Here is a 10102-nt window from a genome sequence, read left to right on the forward strand (position 1 = left end):
ACAATTATAGTGTGGAAGACTGTGTTTGTCTGCAAGGTAAGTGGTCTGAGCTGAGGCTGGAGAGCCACAGAAATGGCATTGGTTTGAATTACTTCCATTTTGTACACATCATGTATCCCAGTTCTTAAGCATATTTGAACTGGTTTAAAATTAGTCTTCAGTGTTCTTTTTTCCTCCCGTACTTGATAGGACTGCTAGCTGTGATTCAATCAGCTTGCATTATATTTCACTACAGTTTTGTATTGCTGATGTGGAATTTAATGACTAAAATAGCACTGGAAATCTTTGCATTTTCTGGTGGAAATCAAATTAAAACATGACAATTTATTATTTTCTGAATGACTGAAATCTGACTATTCCGAATGTAAGGACAGTCAGCTCTGAGCAAAACTATTTGATCCTTGCTGAAGAGAAAAGGTGGCAAGAGGGGCTTTGGTGTCTGGATCAGCATTGATGCCATGCTTGTAGGCGATAGCTGACGTCATAGCTGTGCCATTGCTTCCACGCAGTGTGATTTTGGACACAACGTTTTGTGTTCTGCCTCTGTTCCCTGTTTTGTAAATGAGGAGAACAACGGCTATGTATCTCTGTCTCAAAAATTTAGAGCAAGAATCAGTTATGAACACACCATGTGCTTCATCCACGTGCGGGTTGTACTCCTGCGTCACATGAAAGATTTGTGGAGCTGGGGGGCTGTTGGGTGTTCGCAGCCCTTGCAAAGTGCTCTGATCCTTGAAGAAGTTATTTCTCTTAGCAAGAAGGATAAAACTATTCAACATGTAGAAGATTCCTGTTCTGGTGAGTAAGTATAAATATAGAAATACATAAATAATTTTATATGCCCAGAGGTAAATAATCATATTGCCCTTTGGCTTCAAAGACAGAAAGTCCTGAGCAGGGTAGGGGGTTCCTCAGTTAATCACCCCTGGTGTCCCTGAGGCTGCAAGTGATGCCCATCAACAACAGGCAGCTGCCTGATGGCAGAGGGGGGCTTCTGGCTCCAGCGCTGGGGCCCAGGTCACTGTAATTGGGGGGCAGGAGGCAGGGGGCAGGACTTTGTTCCCCTCTGTCCCTTGTCCCACGGTGCAGTGGCCAGAGCTGCCCAAGGTCCTCAAGGAGAGCCAAAAGCACCACGAGCACGAGTGTTGTCTGGGTTCACCCCAGCATCCCATGGCATGGGAGGAGGGTTTCAGCTGTGGGACGCTTTTCAAGTTCCTCTGCTGGTGCTGATTCATTTAAGCGCTGTCTACAGTCTTTTTTACCTTTTATTGTTGTCCTCAGTGTAAATATACTTTTACCTGTGATGTTTAAAATAGTAAACGTAAAACGACCTGTCCATAGCATAAAGTCCATAAACCATACTGATGGGGAGATTATGCAAAGGCAGAAACAGGAGGAAAAGAGAATGAGAAAAAGTCTAAGAGAAACAGCAGGAGATGTGGTCTGTCCTGGGCTGTTATGCAGATAAATGTTTCCACAAAGGGAAACAAGTTCCCAGGCTTGAAGCAAACCCCAGCAACTCAGAGACTCCCATTCCTGAGCTACCAAGCTGCTGTGTTGTTGCTGCTCGATATTTCTTCCACCTCTATAAAACTGTTCCTTCTGGCTGCTCCCAGGACACACCAGTTGCTTTGCTGGTGAGAAGCCCATGCTTGCAGGTAATATCCTACTGCGCAGCTCTCGGGCAATGTTTGAGGATTAAAGTCCCCGGGCCATTTACGCTTTGATGTTGTTCTCTTCCAGCAGCCAGTTCAGAAAAAAAAGTGTTCCTGCAACGCGTTACCGTCTGCTCGTGCTGCTGCACACTGCCCGCGAGAACCACACAGACAGCTATCTTGCATGCTAGGTGCCCACAGATAAAAACTGCCATCTCATTTTCATGCAGAAACGTGTGCCTTGTCACTACTGCTCACCACCCACACTCCTGCCAGTCTTACCAGGATGCGTAATGTGCTGCCCCGCCGGCTGACAACTGCCTGGTCGTTAAGCAAGAGTCTGCCTGGGAGGTACAGGCTCCAGCAGAATGAAACTCCTGTGTCTTGTCTGTGCTGGTTTTCACTGGAATAGAGTTAATTTTTTTTTCATACTAGCTGGTATGGGGCTATGTTTTGCATTTATGCTGAAAACAGCGTTGCTAATACAAAGGTGTATTTTTTTTTTTTATTGCTGAGCAGTGCTTACACAGAGTCAAGGCCTTTTCTGCTCCTTACCCCACCTCACCAGCCTGGGGGTGCACAAGAAGTTGGGAGGGGACACAGCTGGAACAGCTGACCTCAACTGATCGAAGGGATATTCCATACCGTATAATGTCATGCTCAGCACACAAAGCTGGGGGAAGAAAAAGGAAATGGGGGATGTTCAGAGTGACAGTGCTTGTCTTCCCAAGTAACCGTTACGTGTGATGGAGCCCTGCTTTCCTGGAGATGGCTGAACACCTGCCTGCTGATAAGAGAGGGTGAATGAATTCCTTGTTTTGTTTTGCTTGTGCATATGGCTTTTGCTTTCCCTATTAAACTGTCTCCATCTCAACCCACAAGTTTTCTCACTTCTACCTTTCTGATTCTCTCCCCCACCCCACCGGGGGAGAGTAAGCTGGGTGGTTACCAGTTGCCAGCCGGGGTTAAACCATGACATCGTCTTAGGCTGCATTTGCTGCTGACCACAGCTCTGCTGTATCTCTCACAAGCAGCTGCCTTCATGCTACGTGCAGAGCTCCCCAAGCACTGCAGCAGAATGCAGTACTTAGAAGAGTATGCAGGAATACTCTGGCAAAGGGAGGGAAACTGTATCCTGTGCTAAGAAAGCCCTAAGAAATGCATATGTCATACAGCTGTGACCTGCCCTTGCTCTCACACTCGTGGATGCGAGTGCTGGAAAAGCAAGCTGGGTGACCCTACTCCATCATTTGTTAGGGTAAGAGAAAAACAGTCCAGGAGTTGTGAGCATACTGCTGGATGAGCAATACTGTGCTACAAACCGAATATATGGAATTATTTCTAAAGCAGAATTACTGCTCTCCAGGAGAAGCTGGAGCACTGTTGCCATGACTATCACATTTGTGAGGGAGACTCTTTTCTGCATCTCGCTGGCAGCTGCCAGCCTCTGCCCTACCTCCTCCCTGTGGAGGTCCTGAATGTCACCCTGACACTACCTGTCCCTTCAGTACGCTCTGTCCTGGCAGGACTGAGCAAAGGGTCGGAGACGGAGAGAGACCTTGGGTATGCTGAGCATCGCGCTGGACTTGGGAGAAAGGCTCCTGGGCTGGGGGCAGACTGCGGTTCAGCAATAGTGTTTGAAGCTGGCATCTTATTAATGGTTAGAAATTGGACGTGCGCAAACAGACGGGGAAGGGGAGTGGTGAGGCTGAGGGCTGGGACAGCAAGGCAGCACACTGGAAAAACACCCTGGCATCAGTCTCAGCCCCTTTTCCCCACAGCAGGTTAAATGCTCGGAGCTCTCTCTGTGCTTTGCTATGTTCAGCTGTTAAACAAGAACAGCGATCCGTATGTCTCAGAAGGCTACATATATTCTATTTACAAATTCTTGTGATAGAAGGCATTGCACCATGGGAGGCAGAGCTGACACTTCACATGCCTAATGGCGTGTTTGGCTTTGTCTGCAATAGATTATTAATTTTCCTTTGCTCTGCTTGAAAGCCTGGAAAGACTTACGCAAAAAATACTGAGACTTATTAACTGGAATAAGCCATTTCTGTTTGTTTGGGTTTTTTTTTTGTTTTTTTTTTTCTCTTAAAAGTGCAATCCTATTGCAAAATTTCTGGCACTTGTCTCAGATGTTTCCCAATCAATTTGGCCTGTAGAATACATAAAGTCTTATGGCTGCCACCTTGCCCTGCACTGCATTCATCCCTTAGAGAAAAGGCAAGGTAAAAGCAGCAGCTCTTCCTTCTTAGTAAATGATAAATCTCATTTGGTGTAACCACTAAAAGGGAGAAAAAAAAAATCCAGGAAAAAAAAAAAGATAAGGCAGCTTCTCCTCAGATTTCTGTGCTGGGAATGGTTTGCCTGCGCTCCCTGGCCGACAGCCAGAGTTGAGGGGTACCCAAGGAAAGGACAGTGCCTGCCACCTAGGTACTAGTGGCATAAATCCAAGAGATTTATAAATCTTAAATAAGCTAAGGCAACCTGTGGAGAACAGTTTTAATAAGGTCAGCGTGGTTAGCATTAAAACCCAAACAAACAGCTCCAGTCTGCTCTAACTGACTCTTCTGAGGCGTGCTTGCAAGAAGCCCTAGTAAAGTGTATTTTAGTAATCCAGCTTGCAGAAGAAAATCGAGTAGATGGTCATACACTGCGGCAGTGGAACAGGCAGCCTAGATAAGGAGAGAATTGGTTACATGGGAGTCTGTTGCAGACGTGCTCAGAAATGCGAAACCTCCCTGTTAAAGGCAGGTGCTGAAGAGCTTGTGGGGTTTCCTCAGGCAGGTCAGGCGTCTGGAGGGGATCCCCAGGGGATGGATGTGGACGATGGCAGCTCCACAAGGAGAAGAGCTGCTACCGAAATGACACTGGTCTTTCTTATCAGAAAACCACCAGACAGACAGGCAGAGACACCTCTGCACAAGGGAAGTGAGAAATTCAGTAGCTGAGCCTTATGTCATTTATAAAAAAAAAAAAAGATAAAAAAGTCTCTGCCTCTCCACCTAAAATTAAGCCAGGCTTGGAAATAGTTTTCCTGTTAGCCCATGCCCCTCTGTTTCTTCAGGGTCAAGATAGACTCAGCGATCAGAGGCAGATTAATGAAAGAATCCCTAGTCACGATTTAATAGGAAGCTGTTCCCAGAGATCTTTTTGCTAAGGGGCCAGACACTTGCCTCTGACCAGCTGCTTATGGGAACGTTTAGAAGGCAGAAAATGAGAGCAGAACTCCCCAAAGCACATACGTGTCTGACTGTGTGCGTGCGTACGCATACAACTCCCACGTGACCAGAAAATGCTGGGAACTGGGATTCTTTGCTACAGACAGAAAGATTTCTGGAGAGAGATATATATATATATGGCAATGTAAAAGGTCACGGCTAAGTCTGAGCTACTCAGTGCCTCTGCAGATTTCCAGTGACAGCTACGGCTGCAGATGACTATAACGCAGGGACGCTTATAGAACTTGCATCCGGAGCCAAGAACTGAAATACTACCAGCATGTTCACTCACAGCCACTCCGCAGCTTCCGCAGGAGCCGCCGTGCTCAGCTTGTTGCAACCCAGACGGTTGCCTGGCGCTCCTACTCTGTTTTGTTTGCTCCTCGTGCTCGCGCCGGCTGGTGCTGACGGGTAAATGGAATGTTTCCCTGATTACCTCCCTGCCCGCCCCCCTCCCCACCTACCACTGACATCTATTTGAGGAAAAGTAGCTCTACCTCACAGATGTGTGCTTCCAACCATTTTGGACCCCCCTGGAGCATTTTGAGCTTTCTGTCAGCCCAGCGTGCTCCCCGGCCCGTCAGCTCCATAGTTTTTCTCCGCAGTGAATTAGTGGCGGGGTCTGTACCGATGCCTGGGAGTTAAGTACGTACATTCCCGAGTATCATGACTAGCCTAGTCGGATTCATTGTAGGTGAAATGTCTGTTCTATACTTAGAAAGCAGAGGATGCTATGTGTTTTTTATTCCGCCCACAGTGGAAATCTTGTGAATTCAATAGCTAGAATTCTGTATATCTTTATCAACACTGCCAGGTCTATCCTTTCCTTGGCCTGGCAGTGAAGAAAGGAAAAGGACAGGGGGATAATACATGTGGGGTAAAAAAAGGCCAGCAAAGAGACAGTGAGCAGCCTGTTCTGGAAGTTTCATGTCTATAACGTACCAGAATGGGTGCAGCCTGAGGGACAAGAAAGGTTCCTGGTATCACTAGGGCACAACCCCAAGTTTAATAGAGCAAAGGACTGATCACACCGATCAATTGTACCCAAAGTCGCAGGGCATGTCCAGTGTATCTCTGGTAGAGGATCACACCATGGCAGAGCACGATTCACCCCCAGCATGACTAGCAACATGAACACAACTGAGTCTACCTAATAATGGCACAGTTAGAGTACAGTGAGCTAATTTTTAACAGTAAGTCAATTTTTAATGCATTTATTATCTACAGCTTGGCCAACTGTTGACTTAGAGCAACTTTACTGATGAATCTGAAAACATTCTGTAAGTTGCAAGTGTTGCTTTGGCAGACAATTTTACTCTGGCAGTTGCTTTTGTTACATTTAAATTTTGCCATGATAAATTTACAAGTTTTACTGCTAGAAATGTGTTACGCAGCCTAGGGCAGCCTCTCCCAAAATCCCAGCCTATTGTTACTGAAGAGGCAACATATGGTCATGCACTGGCTAGGAGGAATGTCTCTGGGTGTATGAATTCATATGTGTAGATCTTTTACAATGTGTGCTAGGGATCGCCAGGAGAGGAAGAAAATTTGGTTTTTCTTCTTGGAGGGAAATTCAGCTTTCACAAGCTTGGCAAATACTGACCTAAAAGCTAGGTGCACATCTGCTACTGATTTTAACAATAGAAATGTTTGGATATCTGAAAATTGTAACCTCTGTCAATGTACTTCCAACCTCTTAAATTAGCACCAGAGGCAGGAGAGAAAGAGGAAAGGAAATATTGTAGCTTGCACATCAAAGAGTGAGGAAAGAATACTGAGGAAAGATGTAGATTAATTAGACTGTTTAAAAACCCTGAACTCCCTTTATAAGAATATTTGTAAATTTGCCTTATTTATACCTTATAGAAATATCCACATCATGTGGAACAGCATCTGTCTCCTGTAGTGTATTTCCATTACTAAACTGCTGTGTGTATTTTAGGGAAGTTAGTCCATAAAATATTTCCTATATACACATGCATACATACATATGTACATATATGTAATTTTATAGCCTGTAAAGTTAATATGGTTTGTACAAATTTTTTACAAATTGTAAACAAACTGAGTCTCATTTTCCTCATATTTCCCTCTCGGTACTATTTCGTAGTACAACTGTAGAAAATCATTGAGCTAAATATTGTTATGCATACTGGAGGTAAAACCCTGGCTCAGCTGACTTCACTGGAAACAAAAAGTCATCCTTACACTCCAGGGTGAATAGGCAGACATGCTTCTTTCCTCTTGAGAAATGAGGTACTTCCCAGGACCAGACTTCCTTCTCTCGGTCTGTGTCCACACACGGTTTCTGCTCCCGGCTGTGAGTTAACCGCCAAAGGACAAGGAAAAGCTCACAGCTTGCAGGGGTTCAGCAAACCTGCCAAAACTTTTCCGTTCCTGCAGACTCACATCTCCAGCCAGCTCGTAACCTCTCTTACAATTTTAACACCAATCTGCACCAAGTTTGTCCACTTACACAATGACTAGTGATTTCAGCTCCCAGAGCTTTGTTGATAGGATGATACAAGCAAGAGTTGCCAGTTAAGGAAGAAGAAATCTCATTGTCTGGCTTGCCCGCAGTGGACTTGCACACGAAGGGCTGAGGTCTTAGACCCAAGGGTGATCATCCGGATCACTAACAGTACCTAAAGTGAGCAGTCACATTTTAGGAGACCTAGCCTAAATATGCAACTATCTCATGCGTGCAATCTCCTGAACCCAAGTTCGTGTCCAAGACCTGCGGTGTTTGCTGTCCTGAGGGATAAAGGGATGTTTTGCAATGCAGCACGCGCTGGTGTTGCTCAAGCTCAGGCAGGGTGAGGAGGTGTTGCCTGTGCCTCGAGCCCTCGCCCTGGGGTGCAGGTTTGCATCCCCCGGCCCGCTCACATGATGTAAGGGTCTCCTGTTGCCACAGAGGGTGTCACAGCCCCTGGGCACAGATGTTTCCAGGGAGTTGCCTCTGTCAGTCCTGGTGAAACTCTTCTGCTTCATATGAAAATGCATAAATATTCATGGCTGAGCGTGAGTGACGGCAACTACGTGTAGCATCACTGCTGGCATCTGGGGCTGCCAGATGTGTGGGCGAGCACTGGCTTTACTAAGGTAAGTTTGGCAGCAGACGACAGTAGTTTGCCTTTGCCACCTCCTCACCCAGTGGTCAAGGAAGACCTCGGATTCGGGCCGTGCTTCAACAGGTATTTCAGTCCATTGAATAATTTGGCCTCAGCTCACATGCTGGCATTTGCTCAGAGCTGCCTTAGGCATCTCACTGCTCAGCTCGCCATCTGCTCTGTCTTCCCTTCCTGGGAGCCTTTCTGATCCTATACCCTATACCCCCATCGTGATGTAACGCTCAGCCAGCTGTGTAGGGGACTGGGTGCTGGTTTAGGTAAGACATGAGCTAGACACACCATGTAGAGCAGCTGGAGTGCATGTCCATGTTGCAAAACGCGACACGGAATTTTCTGAGTTAGCTCAGGGCTTTACAGAAGTATAGTCACACTGGGGATATCGCCTGGTGCATGATGAAAAGCAAGATAAAAAATTTGAGGAAATCACCAAGTTAATGTAGTTATATTGCTTCTAGTGCCAAAGCTAACAACTTAGATGTGTCTGAGGTTCCTCTTTGTTGTGTTGCTGTGCATAGCCTGCCTCAAGGAGAAAGCGAGCTCTGCACCATCCTCTTTTGTCCTTTGGGATACAGGGATGAAGAACTGAAAGAGTGAAATTAAATAATATTGCACTTTAAACTGAATGTCCTGCTGAAAACAGAACTTGACTCCCAAGATGTTATCAATGGCAGTCCTGAAGACCCTCCCTCTCATTCAGACTGAGCACTCCATCAAGTATTGTCTGGTGACCTATGAGTTTTTCCATATGGTATTACCACTCATACACAAAACGAACATCTCTTCTTCAATCTGGAACCAAGGCTGTGGATGCAGCAGTGAAACACCAATCTGTGAGACACAGTGCCACAGAGGCATGACCCAGGCACCGATGGGAGGACCGACCCGTCCACACCAAGCAGTAGGTGTCTGCAAGGTGGGTAGAACCTTAGTCCCTCGTGTGTGTGACACACCCCTTCTGCTATCTCCTATGAATAGCTACAAAGACAAGAATACCGTGAGGTGAGAACTAAGTCATCACAACACATGCTATTATTCCACTTAACGGTGTTCTCCATTCACAACTTTCAAAAACAGAGAGTATATTTTGGGGAAGGAAACTGCAAAACCAATTAAGCAGCAAGGCTAACTGATCTTTTCAATGGCACGGGCTGCGTTTGAGGGCATCGCCAAAAATCCCAGTCTGACAACAACATTCTTCTTCCCTGTGGGTATGGGGCTGCTATTCTTATACCCAGCATGGGGTCACAAGAGAGGGGGAGGTAAGCCCAATGAAATTGTCTCTGGCACAGTGTCCCCATGCTAGGAACCAGATTGATTGGCTACAAATGATTAAAGTTGAAACCTTAAAGAAGGAATCGGTATCTCTCGTTTTTAATGGTTCTTCAGGTACACTGGGTGAAAATTGCTTTTTACCTCTGGGAAGCAGGGCTTAGGTCCATTTTGGCAGTCAGAAAATAACCGCAGTGGGGAGGTGCTGACTGGGGCCGTACCTGGACCTGTGGCTCTCGATGCCTCTCTGGAGCCAGGAGTTCCAAGTCAAGCAAGTGCTGTCTCTGCGGGGTAGCGTGGAAATGTGAAACACATACAACAGTGGTCAGGATGCACCTGCATTGTCTGATCTCCCTAAGTCCACCCATGTCCTGAGAATGGCCTTTATAAAATATAAATATGATTAAATAATCATTGAAGGTGTATGTATGTCAAGGCATGAGAGAGAAAGATGTCAGCAAAGCACTTGGAGAAGTAGAACTCCTGTCAAACATTCTTTAATAATTTATTTCTCTGCTTAGTTCACAGATGCCTTTACCTTGTGACTCTAAGGCAGGTTTTTGAAATCTGTTATTTGCCACAGGAGACAGATTTTTATTTAAAGAAGCAGCCTGGTGGTCCGACAGGCTGTGCCTAAGCTCCTCATCGGCAAGCCTCACAGCTGCATGACATGGTTCATCTTCTGCCGTGGTCCAGGCGGGAGATCTCTGCAGAAGCTGTGCCCATTCCCCTCTGGCCTGCCTGCCTGATTTTCCTCCCGTGGTCCGTGTCCCAGGACCTTGGCCTAATTCAGAGCCAGGAGGGAATGTGGACATGTCCGTGT

This window comes from Tauraco erythrolophus, chromosome Z (genome assembly GCF_009769465.1).
Source record: "Tauraco erythrolophus isolate bTauEry1 chromosome Z, bTauEry1.pri, whole genome shotgun sequence".
Classification (NCBI taxonomy): domain Eukaryota; kingdom Metazoa; phylum Chordata; class Aves; order Musophagiformes; family Musophagidae; genus Tauraco; species Tauraco erythrolophus.